Source organism: Cydia amplana, chromosome 4 (genome assembly GCF_948474715.1).
Source record: "Cydia amplana chromosome 4, ilCydAmpl1.1, whole genome shotgun sequence".
NCBI lineage: Eukaryota > Metazoa > Arthropoda > Insecta > Lepidoptera > Tortricidae > Cydia > Cydia amplana.
The window spans coordinates 8,391,945-8,409,571 of NC_086072.1; the positions used below are offsets into that span (position 1 = coordinate 8,391,945).

Genomic DNA, 17,627 nt, shown 5'->3' on the forward strand with positions numbered 1-17,627 from the left:
GCGTCTTTTTCTACTGACAAAGTGGGTTTGCCAGAGTATAATATATATTTGTCATTGCATATAGCTGCTGTTAGCGTTGTCATCGGCGCTGGGCGGGGCGTCGGCGCTGCTGCTGCTGGCGGTGCCTGTGGGCCGCATCACGGTGACGTTTCCGCCCGCCGTGGAACTGCTGGCCAGCTGCGACGGCGACGCGCTGCGGCTGCGGCACGTGCACGACCACCCCTGCCACCCGCTGCACCCGTACGCCTACGATGTGAACCTCACGTGAGTGCTGACCAAGTTAAGGGCATACACTATGGCTACTTTTTCTTTAGTTCATATTTATATCTATTTTAGTTTATAAATTTTATAATCATTATATTACATCTAGATATTTTCGATTTACAGAGCAATCAAATATAATACCTACCTCTCCCAAGTAGGCCACAATAATTACTTAAGTACTTTAAGTGCGGTATTACTTACACATGATTGAAGTTTCTTGAAGGCTGATGGGGCTTCAACCTATCTCACAAAGATATTATTAACGGGTATTAGTTAAATAACAATAACAATGTAAATAAACCCTCCTTCTGTTATAGGACCCTCTCGTGCGGGTTTGTATGTGACCTCCCATCTGAAATGATACAAAACCAAACAGATGAGATGGTACACATGCACTCGTACGTGATTCAACTGCAGTCGCCAGTCAGCTCGCAGCAGCTCGTCTACCGCCATACGGTGTCCTCGTTCCTCAAGCCAATGGCCCCTAAGAAGGACAAGAGCACAGCGAGAATATTAACCAATGATCCCTTATTTAATACATCTGCGACTTTGGTTCCACCTGACCAGATATTCTTCCCAGCGCCACAGCTCTATAAAATGGAATGTAGTCATGACTCGCAGAATGCGTCATGTTATTTCGCCTGGGATAGTTTTGCGTCAGAACAGAAGGAAGTAAACGATGAGAGTAATTTTCGAATCAGGATATCACACGACGCCCAGCAGGCAGAACTAGACGCGAGGAAATATACTGTTAAAGCGATTACAGCTTGGAAGACTCAATCAGAATTCGTAAAAGATGTCAGTGGTATTGAGAGTACGACGTGTGTTGACAGTTTGAGTAAGGTAACTTCCAAGTCTTGTTTTATGCTTTTGCATTTTCCATTTCTTGAATAGAAGAGGATATTCTTTATTCAACTCTACTTTGATATTTATGTATATGTTTGCATTGTTCCAAAACCATTTAAATCTGGGGGCACGGCAGTGCCCCCGCCAAGTCGAGCGCGAAGCAAACACTGCCGTACCATCCTTTACTGGAACCATTTCGCCGCATTTTCAGGCCTCTATTTGAGAACCTCTGGATAAGACCAGAACGCAGAAATTTTTGTCATCCAGTAAGCTATAATCACATACTTAAAATCCAAAATTTCAAGTCTGTAGGTCATTTGGTTCCGAAGTTAAGCGAAAGCAAAGTTTCGCATTTATGACACTCACTCACTCACTCATGATCATCAGAATGGAACTAGTACTTCCCATAAACTTAGAGAGCTGAAATTTGGTACAGAGTTAGGGTTTAATGGCCACATAAAGGGAAAACCTAAAAATATTGCAATATCAGACACGTTTTAAAGATCTAAGAACTGCATAAGTAAGTTTGTAATCCCATATAAATATATGATATTACAAAGTTACTGTTGCAGTTCCTACAAATAGCAGGTAAAGTAAAGGTACACTACGATGTACGATGTGAGTATGAATGAAGATATGTTTAGTTATGATATGTGTATACATAGTATGAGTACCCGAAAAGAAGGACTGCCTACAAAAAGAGTTGAGATCCCATCAAAAACATTACATGTAAAAAGGTGCAAGTCTCGCAACGCTTTTACTACAAAAAAGTTTTGAGATGTAATGTGAAACCAAGTCGGTTATTTTAATCAGTGCCATGCCAGGGGGTGTTAAAACCGTATCAATAAGATATCTTTAATTTGTAATACATATAATGACTTGGCAATCGCACATAATGCTTTACTCGTACCGTACTCGTAAATATGTGTATTGCTCAAACTGCAATTAGCGCTAGCGTTATGTTCAATTAGAATAATTTTTAATAGGTGACGATGATCATGATTTTGTCATTATGCAGCCGTGCGATGGCCAAGTCATTATACGTATTGCAAATTAAAGATATCTTATTGATACGGTTTTAACACCCCCTGGCACTGATTAAAATAACCGACTTGGTTTCACATTACATCTCAAAACTTTTTTGTAGTAAAAGCGTTGCGAGACTTGCACCTTTTTACATGTAATGTTTTTGATGGGATAAATACTTACTTCTCTTCATCACCCTTGTTTGGTCCCACATATGTAGTTACAGTTAATGTAATACATACTATTCGCTTAGCACCTTTGCATACAAACTTCTATGCAGGGGGGTCTCTTTTCTCTGCATCTGATGATTGTACATTTAATTATGATCAGTTATCCTCATTTCTCAGTGCTATACGCATGCAGTATGTGCATACACTCTATTCTATTTATAAAGAAAATAAAATATGTACCCAGGGCCGGATTAACCCTAAGGCAGAGTAGGCAACTGCCTATGGGCCCCGCCTCGGCTAGGGGGCCCCGGCGGCCCCGCGCTCGTAAAAAAATATTTGTTCCAAATAGCCAAAATTTATTAAAAAAAAATATGGTACCAACTCATACCTAATGTCCAATATCTGTTTTTCAGACACAGAAACATTAGATGATTATGAACCTAAATTATGTTATTTTATAGCTTTTAAAGTCTGTAATGTCGAGCTCGAATTTCAGGCTCTCGAGGGCCATCAATGGAAAGTCAGTAATGTGGAAATTGCTGAGCTCGACCTTCAGTCTCACTTTTTACCTCAATTATTGGTTTGTCTTCCAAATTTTCTCTTCTTCAGCTTAGCCTTTGGCCTCGCTGTGCCAAGCTTGGCCTGTGGCCTCGCTTTTTAATACAATGGACATTGGTTGGCGTCTGTGCTCTAGCCGAGCTTATCCTGAAACACGGCTTTGACCTCGCATGAAAGCACGCCTCACTTGGGAACTTCGGATTTTTAGGCCCGGCCCGACCTTTTTAACAAGCTTTCATAATTATTTCACAAAAAAATTCGTGCTCGCTGCGCTCGCGTTTTTTGCTGCTTTTCAGGTTGACTCTGTATCTACATGCTAGCTTGACTGGTGAATGAAGTGTCATTTATACATGGAAAGTCTATATTATTACGTTAATTTTAATCATGTGGCTCGGCGTATGGTCTTATGGTCGGACAATCGCTGTTCAGCCTGGTAAAATATTTAACTACCTATTGAGAAAAAAAAGGGCTCTCCCCACACTGGAAAAAGGCATCGCTCGGCATGTTCGGATCGGCTCAACTGACACCTGAAGGTTGAAATTAAAATCGCAAACTTACATCCTTGTACTGAACAACTGAACATTATGTATGTAGAATTAACTGTAAAGGGGCCCCGAGCATTGCACTGCCTAGCGGCCCCGACATGCTTAATCCGGCCCTGTATGTACCTACCTATGTTTCTACAGCAAATTGTTGAAGTTGAATTGTCTATAAAGCTTATCAAATTAAGAGGAGAATAAACTAATATACTATAGAGTTAGACCGATGTTTGACATTTAAAATAACACTTGCACAGTCTGGGCTATCGAAATATCTGCCAACTTAGCTTGGTTTAACTCTATACATCCTAGCCGTGTATCGGCAGTGTGTGATTGTTATAAGAATTTAACCCTTTTCTTGGCAACGTATCTTACGAGATACATAACCCAAGCGATGCTTGAACTCAGGATTCTGTTAATTCAAGAAAATGATTAATATTACTTAACTACTAGAAACTGTTTTGTGAAGACGTATTTTAGGAATAGCTTTTAATGTTGTTAATAGTACCTTCTTACTCAGTATGTTGGCACAGGGGTCGAGCGGGGTATCGGTACGCGCACGCGCGCTGCGTTTCCAGCGCTGCGCGGCGGCGTGCGCGGCTGCTGCGCCGCGCTCCAGCCTGTGCGAGAACACACAGCAGCAGAAGGATATCGACCCCGCGTTCACCTTCTGGGCGTACCTCGCTGTAAGTTATGATGGATATGGTTATTACTTAGATATATGCTTGTACTCACAAAGGGGGTAGGTATGTTATACCAACATGAAGTTCACTAAAATGTCACCTGCATAAACAGCATGCGAGAATATGACTTTTTGTATTTTTATTTTTAGTTGATTTTTTTTTATTGACCAAGCGACTGCGAAGCGCGAGCTAATCGTCTCCGTTTCACCTTGAACAAAAATGTATTCCTAGGTAACCTAATTTATTCTCAAAATGCAGAATTTTGTATTGTATGGACGGAGAGTGTGGGATTTTTTTCACTCCAAACTTAGCGTATATTAATTTTGAGCACGTGGCGAGCTAGGTAGCATGCATATTGAGCGACGTAGCCGCTGATGGGAAGATTGTCGGGTAATCGGCTCTAACTGGGTAATGGCGAACTTGATACGGTGCGAGCGCCCGACCCATTGCCACCGATCTTGTTCCAAGACCCTGCGCCCCGTTGTGGCCCACTTGCTACATGGTCATACAACTGATGTACCTTTGACTTTATATGTTTTATTTTCCTATTTATTTGTTTATTATCGAGTGTTTTGTTTATTATTGTGTGCGTATTTTTCTTCGTGCGTGTTTTTGAAGTGAAAACTTCTTTAGCGGCGCTGCGCGCTGGGCACTTTTTGAGGTGGGGAAAAAAATGATAAACTCGGGACAGCGTAAGGCGATCACAGGACCGTAAGGACCACATGACCATTGACCACCCATAATCGGGGAGCGGTGCTCGGGCCCGGCGCCCCGGCGCGGAGGCGGGCAGCCTCGCGCGCCGCGGTAGGGTGCCGCGCTTTAATAGGATAGGTTAGGTTTATTTAGATGGCATTTAAATCAATAAAGAAAAACTCAATGTTATTTGACATTTATGTTGCGGACTCCTTTTCAAGACTCTTTACCTATGTTCAAATAATTTGACGTTGTCATGGCAGTATGTAAATAAACATGTCAATGAAAAAGTGTGATCTTATTTGAGAATGATAATAATATATAATAAATAAATAGAATACCTCCGCTAAACGTATGTATCGTGTTACCGGGCGTCGGTAACATAGTGAGGTGAGTTTTCACTTCTATCGGCACTCCCGGAACCGTTGTTGTTGTTTAAATGACCTGAGTGCATGTAGGTATGTTAACTCAAAACACAAATTACGCTAAAAGGTTGGACTGTAGCAAAGGGGGGGCTGGGACTTAGATTTTTTTTTGACAAAGTGGTGTCATTATGACACTATTTTTAAATGATTGTAATGTGTATATCACGTCAAAATAAGCATCTTTTATTGGAAAAACTTTTCTCTAAAATAAAAAATGGCCGAGTTAGACGCCTCCAAAGATTGATATTTTTAAAGGGGCTGGGAAAATTTTCATTGAGAGTGGTGTCATTATGACATATATTTTAAATGATTTTAATGTATAGAACACATCGAAATAAGCAACTTTTACTTGGAAAACTTTTTACTAAAACTGAAAATGGCGGAGATAGAGCTTAAGGCAGGCCAGGCTTTTAAGGCAGGTCGGAGTAGGTACGACGACGAGCGAAGCGAGGAGGAGTGTTAGGTAGAACTGCGACCATACAGCGCGCGAGCCGAGCGAGCGAAGCGAGCGTGCCGCGGCAGCGGCCGGCGAAGCGCCAGAACCGACGTTTTTATAATAATACAATTTTACAAGTCCCAGCTCCCTTTAAAAACATCAATCTTTGGTCGCGTCTAACTCGGCCATTTTTTATTTTAGAGAAAAGTTTTTCCAATAAAAGATGCTTATTTTGACGTGATCTACACATTACAATCATTTAAAAATAGTGTCATAATGATACCACTTTGTCAAAAAAAATTCTAAGTCCCAGCCCCCCCTTTCGTACAGTCTGACCCGCTAAAAATATCTTTAACTATCAGGGGATATTCGAAAAACAAGTATAGAAAACTAACGTTGTCAGCACGATATAAAAGTTAGGAGGTTACAGGTGTAGGTAATCGAGTTAGCCCCAAACTAAGCAAGATTTGCACCAAGCGTTCGTAAATAGAAAATACATAGAAAACATCCTTAAATCTTCGTGATAAAATTACAAATAAATGCAATTTGTACTGGGATTCGAAGCCATATTACCTATCTCATGACTAAATGGTATTGAACAAACGTCTCGGTTGTGATGGCAACCGGACGTGAAGATTTACATAACAATCATCCGGAGAGAAAGTATTAAATCAGATATCTATTGTCTAAGTGCAACGGTCTTCTCTATATCGGAATAAGATTGTAAATACCTAATTGTCAGAGCGCTTACGTGCATAAACTTGGGTACATTAAAGTATTACATAAGTCACGTTTCTCATTGGAGCGGAGCTGCGAAGACCGACCAAAACCGGCCTTGTCCCCGATGTAGGAGTACTATAATATTTAACTACCTACTTGTAGCCTCAAGATGGTAAACACAAAGTTTACTAATCTAACTTCCATTGTCCTACTTAAGTGCTAGTCAACAATAGTAACTTGCACATCGCATTATATCACTCTAGGTACTTTAATTACTTCTTGAGTACATGATCATGTTTCTCAGATTAAGATGTCCGCATTGTAACGTAATTATGATCACGACAAGAAGTATCTTAGGCGAACGTAACGTGTAACTTAATAGTTAGGTATTAAGTTTATAGAGATATACGAACTAAAACTTATGTGTCCAATGTTTGTATTGTAGGTAATTTTTTGTCGCCTTTCTTCTTACCTGAAAACCAAACTTTCAGAAGCTTTATCTGTTTAAACGCCACTTACGAAGATAGATATTGGACTGTAAACGCGCGCGTCGGTTGAAGTCTTTGGCGCTCAAAGGGTTTGGGGGTAAGACTGACGTAAGAGCCTTTAAGGCCTTGTAGAAACAAAAAAACCGGCTAAGTGCGAGTCGGACTCGCGCACGGAGGGTTCCGCACCATCAACAAAAAATAGAGCAAAACAAGCAAAAAACAGTCACCCATCCAAGTACTGACCCCGCCCGACGTTGCTTAACTTCGGTCAAAAATCACGTTTGTTGTATGGGAGCCCCACTTATTAAATCTTTATTTTATTCTGTTTTTAGTATATTTGTTGTTATAGCGGCAACAGAAATACATCATCATTGAAAAGTTCAACTCTCTAGCTACCACGGTTCGTGAGATACAGCCTGGTGACAGACGGACGGACGGACGGACGGACGGACAGCGGAGTCTTAGTAATAGGGTCCCGTTTTTACCCTTTGGGTACGGAACCCTAATTATATACCTCTATCGCATCAACAGGTTCGCGTGTCTATTGGGATCATAGGAGGTACGGCGTTTGCGATGTTCGAAGGCGCTGTGATCGCCATCGTGCGTGAGCAGCGCGCAGACTACGGCCTGCAGCGGGTGTACGGCAGCATCGGCGGCATGATCTCCTCGCCCCTGTCCGGGATGCTCATCGACTACGCCAGCCGTGGCAAGGGCTATACCGACTTCAGGTAACTAGGATATACACGCGCACTAAGCCTCAATTAATTATTAATCGGTTGTTTTAAATCTTAATCTGTAATTTTGACTTGTTTATCTGTAAGAAAGGGATAAAACATAAATTAACAAAATTTTATGAGGAGGGGGGGGGGGTACTTTACTAAGTAATTCCGCAGTTTTTAGGGTACCGTAGTCAACTAGGAACTTCTTATAGTTTCGCCATGTTCGTCTGTCTGTCCGTCCGCGGCTTTACTCCGTGATCGTTAGTGCTAGAAAACGGCATTTTGGCATGAATACATAAATCATGCATGGCGGCAGAACGGTAAAATAAAAATTACAATTTTTTTTGTTAGGGTACAAATTCCCATACAGAATGTTTTTATTTTTGGATACGTCTTTCAAAACGAATACGGGTCTCCAACAACTATTTTTTAATAAAGTGAGTATTTTCGGAAACAATCGCTCCGAAAGAAAAAAAATAAAGAGCGGACCTCTAACTTTAGAACCATGAGTACTTACAATTAAAATTATAGCGAACATGATCAGTCCAGCCCTTTTTGAGTTAAGGTAAAAAGTCTTATCATCTTATTGTTAGTAAAAGACGTACCTACAAAGTGCTGCGAAGGTACTCCCTTATGCTTAGGTATGTTTAGCCTATTCTAACAGAATGGTTAATTACGGAACCTTACACTGAGCATGGGTCGACATGCTCTTGGCCGATTTATTAAATCTTACTTTCACGGACTTTGCAAGACTTCTCTAGGTACTATTTCATACGCCTATTTATATTTTTGCGACTTAAAATTTCAAACGCATTCATTCAAAAGCCAGGGAACTTTACCAAGTATGTATGTGTAGGTATTCGTAGTTGTAGGTATCTCGTAAATAGACAACCAGTGATCGTAACATATTATGTGCCTAGGTAGGTATTAAATGTCACCATATGCTACCTAAAAACGTCATGCATATACAACATTTATATTTAGGTAACATTTGCAACCGGTCTGGGTTATACTATACCTGATGGTTTCAACATTGACTGATTCAAAATCATACTGATTTGCAATATCTGATTGACTTAGCCTTATTTACCTCAGTTGCAAATCCGTTAATATGTTTTAATAAAGGATTAAAGAGCAATCTAACAAGTCATTTTAAAATGAGAGCGTAACTACGTTTGTATGGAGAACCGAGGTTGCTGGGGACTCTTAAGCCTACAGACAAGATTCCACCAGTGTGCGGCACTGTGTGACACAAGCATTGTTGTAGTGAAAATGCTTGTGCCGCACACTAGTGGTATCCTGAGCCTTTAGACGGATTCTTATTAAAGTATACGTATAATTAAGTCAAATGGTATTTTTACAGGCCCGCATTCTACCTGTATGCCGTGCTGAAGGTGTTGTCCGGAGCGCTGATGCTGAGCATCGACCTGGAGTTCAAGCAGCCCGCGCAGAACCTGCTCGAGGATGTCATATCCGTGTTCCGGAATATTGAGATCGTAGCGCTCTTCATAGCATGCTTTATCATGGGTAAGAACTTTGATTATATCTACCTTAAGATACAGCAACTCGCACATCATCTCTTCAAAGATGTTATATTTGTGTTTCATAACTGAGAATTGAGATCTTCGCGCACTTCAAAGCTTGCTTTATCATTGGCGCAGAATATCCTCGATGTTGTCAACTTCGTGTCCCAGAACATTGAGATGGTTATAGTTGGATCGCTAGCTTTGATATAATTATGGAAATGACTAAGATGAAGTTTGTCGTCGACCCAAGCACGCGAAGTATCTGTTCCGGAAAATTGATATTGTGGTTTGTGCCGTTTGTGGTATAGGCTGTTTTTATTATGAATAGATATTTTAATTTTTAACTAGCAGAAACCTCTGCGACCGATGATATTAAGCTTAGAATAAATGTAATAAAAGTGGACTAATTATTATCTTGGGTGAGACTTGAACTCACGGCCTCTGGATCGATACTCCAGCGCTCTGCCATCTGAGCCACCAAGACCTCATCCATAGCCAGAAAATCTTTCCACCATATTATGGGTCTAGGGGACCTTAGCGACATCTACCGTAACAGCGTTACACTTCATATTGGAAATTTACCAGTTACGATGTGCTACCCATAGAGTTATATCGGTATTTGACAGAGGGAAGGTCACTTCAGACAAACTGTGACACTGCAATGGCGGACGGTTTGAAAGTGTACGTGTAGACGAGTGATACCATGTACCTAACACAAATTCTCGCCCAGCGGTGAAACAATTATATTCAATATCGTCCTTGTTTTCAAATAAAAAAATTAGGACAGTTTTACGTTAGACAATAAAAAATTTTATAGGTCTTGAAAATGCGCAATGTTGCCCAATTACTTTGTTTTCAATACCTAATGATAGGTAATATATTTAGCATCGGAATGAAATCAGTTAGTCATGTTTTTTTAGGGTTCCGTACCTCAAAAGGAAAAAACCGAACCTTAATAGGATCACTCGCGTGTCTGTCTGTCCGTCCGTCTGTCACAGCCTATGTTCTCCGAAACTACTGGACCAATTAAGTTAAAATTTGGCACACATATGTAAGTTTGTGACCCAAAGATGGACGTGTAACGTAAATAAATGAATTTTGAATATGGAGGCCATTTTTGGGGGGTAAATGAGAAAATTAAAGATAAAATTTTTCACACTATATCGTGTTACATATCAAATGAAAGAACTCATTGTAAGAATTTCAAATATTTTTTTAAATAATTTTAGGATAAATAGTTTAGCAGTTATTCAAGAAAATAGGCATAAAATGACCATTCCCCCCCTTATCTCCGAAACTACTGGGTCTAAAATTTTGAAAAAAAAAAAATACACAAAGTAGTTATTTACCTATAGATGACAGGAAAACCTATAAGAAATGCGCAGTCAAGCGTGAGTCGGACTTAATGTACGGAACCCTTGGAACGCGAGTCCGACTCGCACTTGGCCGGTTTTTTATTTTAATTTAGGTATATATTTAACTATACATTTAACTTGAAACATATCTGGGTTTAAACAAAAAATAAATATACATAACAAACAAACGTTAACTATCAAACATTGATATATGTAAGCGTCTTTAATCTCCTTATTATCGGGAAATTACCATACCGACCTAGTTTGAAATGCACAATCAATAATTTAGCCATTTATCTAAATTATCTCTTTAACATAATGATTTAAAAAGAAGGGCATCAATTACCCTACTTTCGGGAAATTACTCTATTCAAATTACTGGTCACACTCCTGTTTTGCAGTTTGATAATTTATAAACAATGAAATATCGTGATTTAACGTATAACGTGATAACTGATAAAATGATGAAAAGTTATTCCGTCAGTTTTTTTCTTTCGATCGGTACAATTCTTGCAGGATTTAACTACGTATATGTATTTTATTATATTTTTCTTCGACAAGTTTACTTCAATGACGTTTCGATCCGTCTGACGGCAAACTGGTGGATGAGCGCATCAGAGATAACTGTCAATGTGTGTGTGTCACGCGTAAATGCATACTTAGGAAACTGGTGGATGATGGAATCACAGTTGTGTTTTAGCGAAACTATTACGTCCGTAATAATATTCTAGGTCCATGGTGCTACCTATACTACTCATAATTTAATTTTTAACAAGTAGAAACGTCTGCGACCGATGCTATTAAAAAAAACGGTAATTTTTCTACTTTTAAATGCATTCTAAGCTTATGAGTAGATGTGTTTTAAGTATTTAGGTACCTCTAATTACCGAAACATGATGTTTATGTTTTAAAGACATGTTTAAATACTTAACACACGTAAATATGATGCTACGTAATAAAATTATAATGATGAGAATGTATACTGACAAGAGATTTTGTGTGTACCTATTGAAAAAAAAAAAATCTGATATCCTTGCCTTATCTGTTATCTGATGGCCTTGGGGCCAGCCTGAGCTTTTTTTATTGAGGCAAATAAATGAAGTTTTAGATAACATCTGATCCACACACCTAGAGCTACCTTAATGTGCCTGTTTCTATGCTATATCGCGCTTCTTTTCTCGGCCCGGCGGCAGAATTTCACATCTTTTCACTTTTACGAGATCTGTGAATAATGAATTATGATATAATGATTGATTCTTAATCACATTTTTTATGTGAAAGAGTTAAGATACAACATCTTTCACAGATTAGATTTAGATTTCGATTTCATTTATTTGCAATAAACATGGTACAGTGGTTCTTATGCTATTGTTATTTGGTAACACATGATTAACTACATAGTAGCATGCAAATATACACCTTAAACTCTAGGACATACAACACATTAATCAAAATAGATACTACAGGAAATATAAAAGTTTTATCGAAAAATGTCATCTGTTTAGAGGCTAATTGTCAATTTGCAGGCACCGCATGGGGGTACATCGAGAGCTTCCTATTCTGGCTGCTCCAGGACCTGGGCGCGTCGCGCTCGCTCATGGGAATCACCATCACCGTGGGGGGCGTGGCCGGCCTGCCGCTCCTGGTGCTCTCTGGGCCCATCATTCACCGCCTCGGACACGCGAATGTGCTGTTTATTGGTTTCGTCTTCTACGCTATCAGGTTGCTAGGTGAGTTCGTCTTTTTGTAATTATCTATTTATTCGTAGCTTGAATAAGTAAAGATATTATTAGTAGGATTTTTGATTGGTATGCCTAACCATACTTATTGTAATGGAGCTGTTCTCAAGGGTAAGGGTCACTAGGTCACGACTGTCACGAGTACAATCATGCATCGGGTTGCGAGGATTTCAGATTTATTTACCTATTTATAAGTAAGAAGCACGAGAAATCTATCTAATACCTTTAAACGAGCAATTCTTGCATATTTATTTATTTATATACACCGTGTTTTTATTGAATTCCGTTAACTTCGGGGTATACTTAAGTACGTTTAAGAGAACTAAATGGCATAGTTAATTTTCAATTTTTTTTTTTTACTTTTTTTACAAAAAATAATTATGTTTAAAAACTAATTAAATGTAGCATATAGCGTTGTTGTAACACGGGCATTACATTTAACTCAACCAAACAATTGAAATCTGTGACATATAAATGTTATTTCGAACATCGATCGACCGAGATTTTACTTAAGTTTAGTAGCAAATGTATGAACTCATTCTAAACACTAATCAATATGTAAACCGGCCCTAAGGCAAGTGTACACGCTTGTAGAGGCCTTATAGCAAAAAAATAAATTATTGATTATCTCCGAAATGGAGTTAATTAGAATATCGGTGTCTTTGAGAAAGTTACTTGATTTAAGCTCAGGAATGCACCCTTGAAATTAACGGAAATAAAAAAAACACGGTGTATATATTTCGGGGATCTCGGAAACGGCTCTAACGATTTCGATGAAATTTAGTATATGGATTATGGGCGTTTTAGGGGGCGAAAAATCGATCAAGCTAGGTCTTAGCTCTGGGAAAACGCTATTTTTAGAGATTTTATATGTTTAACGAGCAAAACTCGGTCTCCCAGATATTATTATTTAATCTGCGATCTGATTATGTAAATATATGATGTAAGTATGTACCTAATAATGATTATAACTCTCACTCACCTTAGGCAAAATAAACAAGATTTTTGTAAGAACCACCACGGGCTTAGCACGGGCGTATCATATTGCACGTGGTATGATACGTTGTCTTCTAACGTTATTGGTAAATTTGTCATATCGCTGAGCATGGCCCCGAGCTACGATAAGCCTACCACGTCGATATTGAATAAAGTTATCGACTATCATACGATAGTGACCACGACTGTCTATGCGTAGAGCTTATGAAAAATCTATTCAATGGCTGCCCTTATTCATATGTCGGACGTGTGTCGGACATAGTTTGAACATGAATAGTCAATTTTATTACTACACTTCCAAATTGAAAAGTGTTTAAATGAGTGACAGCTTTATACAAATTGACCTACATTATAACATGCACGGATAATCGTGTTTGACAATTGAGTCAATTGACAATAATTTGACATTGACAAGCATCGCGTACGCGCGTGATCAGTGAAAATATCAGAATACAAACCAAGTTGAAGAAAAATACTGATTTGCTGTGAAATCTAAAGAAAATGCCACGCATAATGTAAGTTTCTCTAAAAACCAATAATTTATTTACAGAAAAAGTTATAATTCGTTTGATCATAACTGATTTTGTCATGAATATGTTTTTCAGTCGATTCTTTGACGCAGAAGAAAATGCTAGCAAAATATATAACTCAGCATCCCCTGTTCGCCTACAGGGAGTACAGGGAGGACCATGAGCCTCTCGGAAGCCAGAGATAAGTGCAGTGCTGCATTCAAGTTCTATGAGAGCACGATCCGTACAGATCAGTGGCATCAGTGGCAGCAGGCATGGAAGTCGGTAAGTACTATGCTAATAATTAATACAGATCAACCTCATCTCAAACTAAGCAAAGTTTGTAGTATGGACACAAGAAACATCCATAACTTAGCATTACTTAAAACATTCAGTGCCAGCGCGAGCTACGCGCTACGAGTGTAGCCGATAACATGGGAAAAACCGTATGTAGCAAAAAGCGCCTACGAACAGTGAACTCCCCTAGTGAGTCGCTGGCAGTTAATGTGTTAATGTTTGTTGTTTATCTTGTTGATATTAGCCCAAATCCAGTTTCTAACTACCGTTGCAGGTAGGGTCATCAAGTCATCACTGAATACAATTTAGCTGTTAAATGTGTCAATTATCTATAAATTCTATTTTTATTGTCAGACTTGTCGTTAATTGAGCTGCAAAGTTAGAAAAATCAATGTGGCAGCAACCCAGGCTCCGCTAGCAGTGAGCGGTAACTCAACCAATTACCGGGAGAACTGGCTTGTCTAAAATGGATCCAGAAGAATCAAGGATTGGAGATGTAAGTACACCTTTCTTAAACTAAAATCATGAAGAGTTTATTGTGCCATTTAAAACTATTGACACTGATCTTCTACTATGACTATGTTCTACTAAGTGACAAAAGTTTGTTAAAAACTGTTCTATGACTACTATAATTGCATGAAGTTGTCATGGCAACAATGGATGTTGTAAAAGTTGATCCAACTGTAGATTAATTACCTAACTAGAAAGTTCTAGTTTGTTATACTTGTTTTTGGTAAACTAGAGTTAACAACATTGAAAGATACACTACTAAACTACCAATTGACATTTTTTTCACACTGCAGAAAAAGGTCATAATGATTGTAACAACAATTAAAAACTTTGGAACCCGTAGACCTCACTTTCAAAATTGTTTTTTTACCCTGTCTGAATATTGTAGAAGCTGGTTTTGTATGTAAGAATTCAAGTGTATTGACAAAAGAAAAACACCACCACACTTTGTGCCATGAATCTAAGACATAAGGATAAAATATTATTAATATTTAATTTTTATGTACAGTCTAACTGCACAGGTAAAAAGGCATTCGACTGCAGTTTCCAAACCGGCTTTACCTGTGCAGTTGAACTGTACAGTGTACATGCTAAACTGCGCAGGCATAGCCTAGTGTGTATTGCCAGCAGTTTAATTGAAAGATTTAAGTAGGTACTCTTATTTTAAATGTTTTCATTTGCAATACCCTAAGTGGTTTGATTGTATACGTGACAATGGGAAGAATTATGATTTTAGCAGCCTATGTATGTAGGTATGTATGTATGTGTGTGGGTATGTTTGTGTCGTGTATTACCCTAGCATAAAAGCTTAACTACTGAGACAAATATTGTTGAATAAGATGTTCATTGGTATGTTTTTATGCCGCAGGTGGCATAGACTACACTTTAATACATAATAGGTACTCTTTAATAAAAAAATAATAACAAAAATGCTTTAAATAACGGATTAATAGTTACTGGAACAAAATTTAATTTATTTTCAGTCGAAACGAAATCGGACCAATGAAACTATAAAATCCCCCTGACTTAAAAACGACAGCTTTCTAAAAATGACATTAATTTCTTATAATTTGCAAATGAACCTCTGTACTAGCCTGCGCCACTATAGAATCATGACCTCATCTAATCTATTTGTTTCTGTTTCAGTCATAACATATTGGAGGACACTCAAGTTATCGAGGACACGATAGAAATTAACTAAAATCTGCAGCCTCAATTATTTAATGACTTATTTAGAAAAGGGATAGTCATAATATTTAGCTATAGAACGAGAGAGTGCGCCAAAAAAAAGTTCTGACTTTCTGCCTGGAACACACTTCTCAGCAGGCACGTCCATGCATTTCGAAGTCAATAGTAAAAGTGTTTATTTGTTAAGCATATGTAGGTGAAACTATTACAGTGGTATTTAAAAGGTTTTTTCTAACAAACCTTTAAGTTGCAATGTATGTATCAAGTACATATTATAAGATAAATTAGACCCCACGTCTCTTTATTCGATTGAGCTAAAACTTAATATACATTATTTAAGTTGGGTGATAACTGATAACGCAATATTATGGTACCACCGAATATCTGATGATGGACGCAGGATGTGGGCAAAGAAACTCTTTGATATATATAAAGCAACCAAATTTGTGTTTGGCTTTCTTAGAAATTGTTTTTATGAGTAGGTATTAATTGCCTGTTAAGGCCCCAGTACACAATGCGCCATTCTGGGGGACGCATTTATGCGTTAGAGGGAGCAAGTGATATTGCTATCTCATTCTACCGCATGGCTGCGTCCCTTGGTTTGGCCGGCGATGGCCCATTGTGTACAGGGGCCTTTATAGTCGGCAATAAAAACTTTTATCAAAAATATCATTTTTATTTGACAAGATATGTACTTACCACCTTATTCATAAAACTTTACGGACCTGATTTAGTTAAATAATTTTTTATCCCTTTCTTTCAAATACATAAGGGAGCCGGTCTACCTAGCTTTATTTGACGTTCATAAGCGCATTGTAATTATGCCTACTTGAATAAACTATCTTTTATCTTATCTTTATCTAAGTCAAAATGACAGATAAAGACAAACGATTCATAGCTAATTCAGGGCAGTAACACTTTTATGAATAATGCCACTAGGCTAAGCGTATTATGAGACGCAGGCGACGCAGTTCATGCAGCGCAGCACAGAGCAGATTTTGTAAAGTATGGAACGTCCTTACTCTGGAGTGTGCGTACCTAAAGGACGTTCTATACTTTACAAAAATCGCTCTGTGCTGCGCTGCGTGACCTACGTCGCCTGCGTCTCAGCATACGCTTAAGTTTCCGTCACACAGGCGCGTTTCCCGGGCGGGGCGTGAACGTTTTATATGTAAAAGCGGCGCGCCCCGCTAACGCCCCGCCCGGAAAACGCGCCTGTGTGACGAAGCCTTTAGCCTTACGGCTTGGCCATGACATTGCTCGATTGGCTTCGGCTAAGGCGACAACCATAGGTTGTAGCGAGACACAGCGATCGGACCTTTCGTTCCCATCTAGCCTTCCCTGCCTTAGCCGGAGCCAGTCGCGCAATGTGGCCAACGCGTTAGTATTTTTATAGTTTACCCCGCGACATCATTAGTAGTTTGTTTCAGTTCTTATAAATTGAAATATATGTCATACACTAAAGATAAAGTGATCAAGTCCACCGGTGGCCAAGGCTGGAAACGAGGCAGGGTACGCGGCTAACGTCCCAAATTCTCTTATGTAAGTACATATATATGTTTTGACGACCGGTCTGGTCTAATGGGTAGTCACCCTGCCTGTGAAGCCGCGGTCCTGGTTCGAATCCCGGTAAGGGCATTAATTTGTGTGATGAGCACAGATATTTGTTCCCGAGTCATGGATGTTTTCTATGTATTTAAGTATTTGTATATTATATATATTAGTCTAAGAGCTAGCCACGGAAATAGGTACTTATGCAATTTATAGAGCAACGAAATCCCTCTAGTTAGTGGGCCATACTATCATTATTAATTAATCCAGCATGGCAGCAGTTCAGCGGTGGGTGTGTGAGTGGATGGGCAACAAAGGGGTTGTAAAATGATATCATAGCGAATTATATATTTAATTCAAATATAACAATGCCAGGCGTTTTATTTGGG

At 38.9% G+C, this 17,627-nt stretch overlaps 1 pseudogene; it reads left to right on the plus strand.

The window, feature by feature from the left end:
• The window catches only part of LOC134663177 (uncharacterized), a 34,235-nt pseudogene that overhangs the window by 10,507 nt on the left and 6,101 nt on the right, over positions 1-17,627 (plus strand).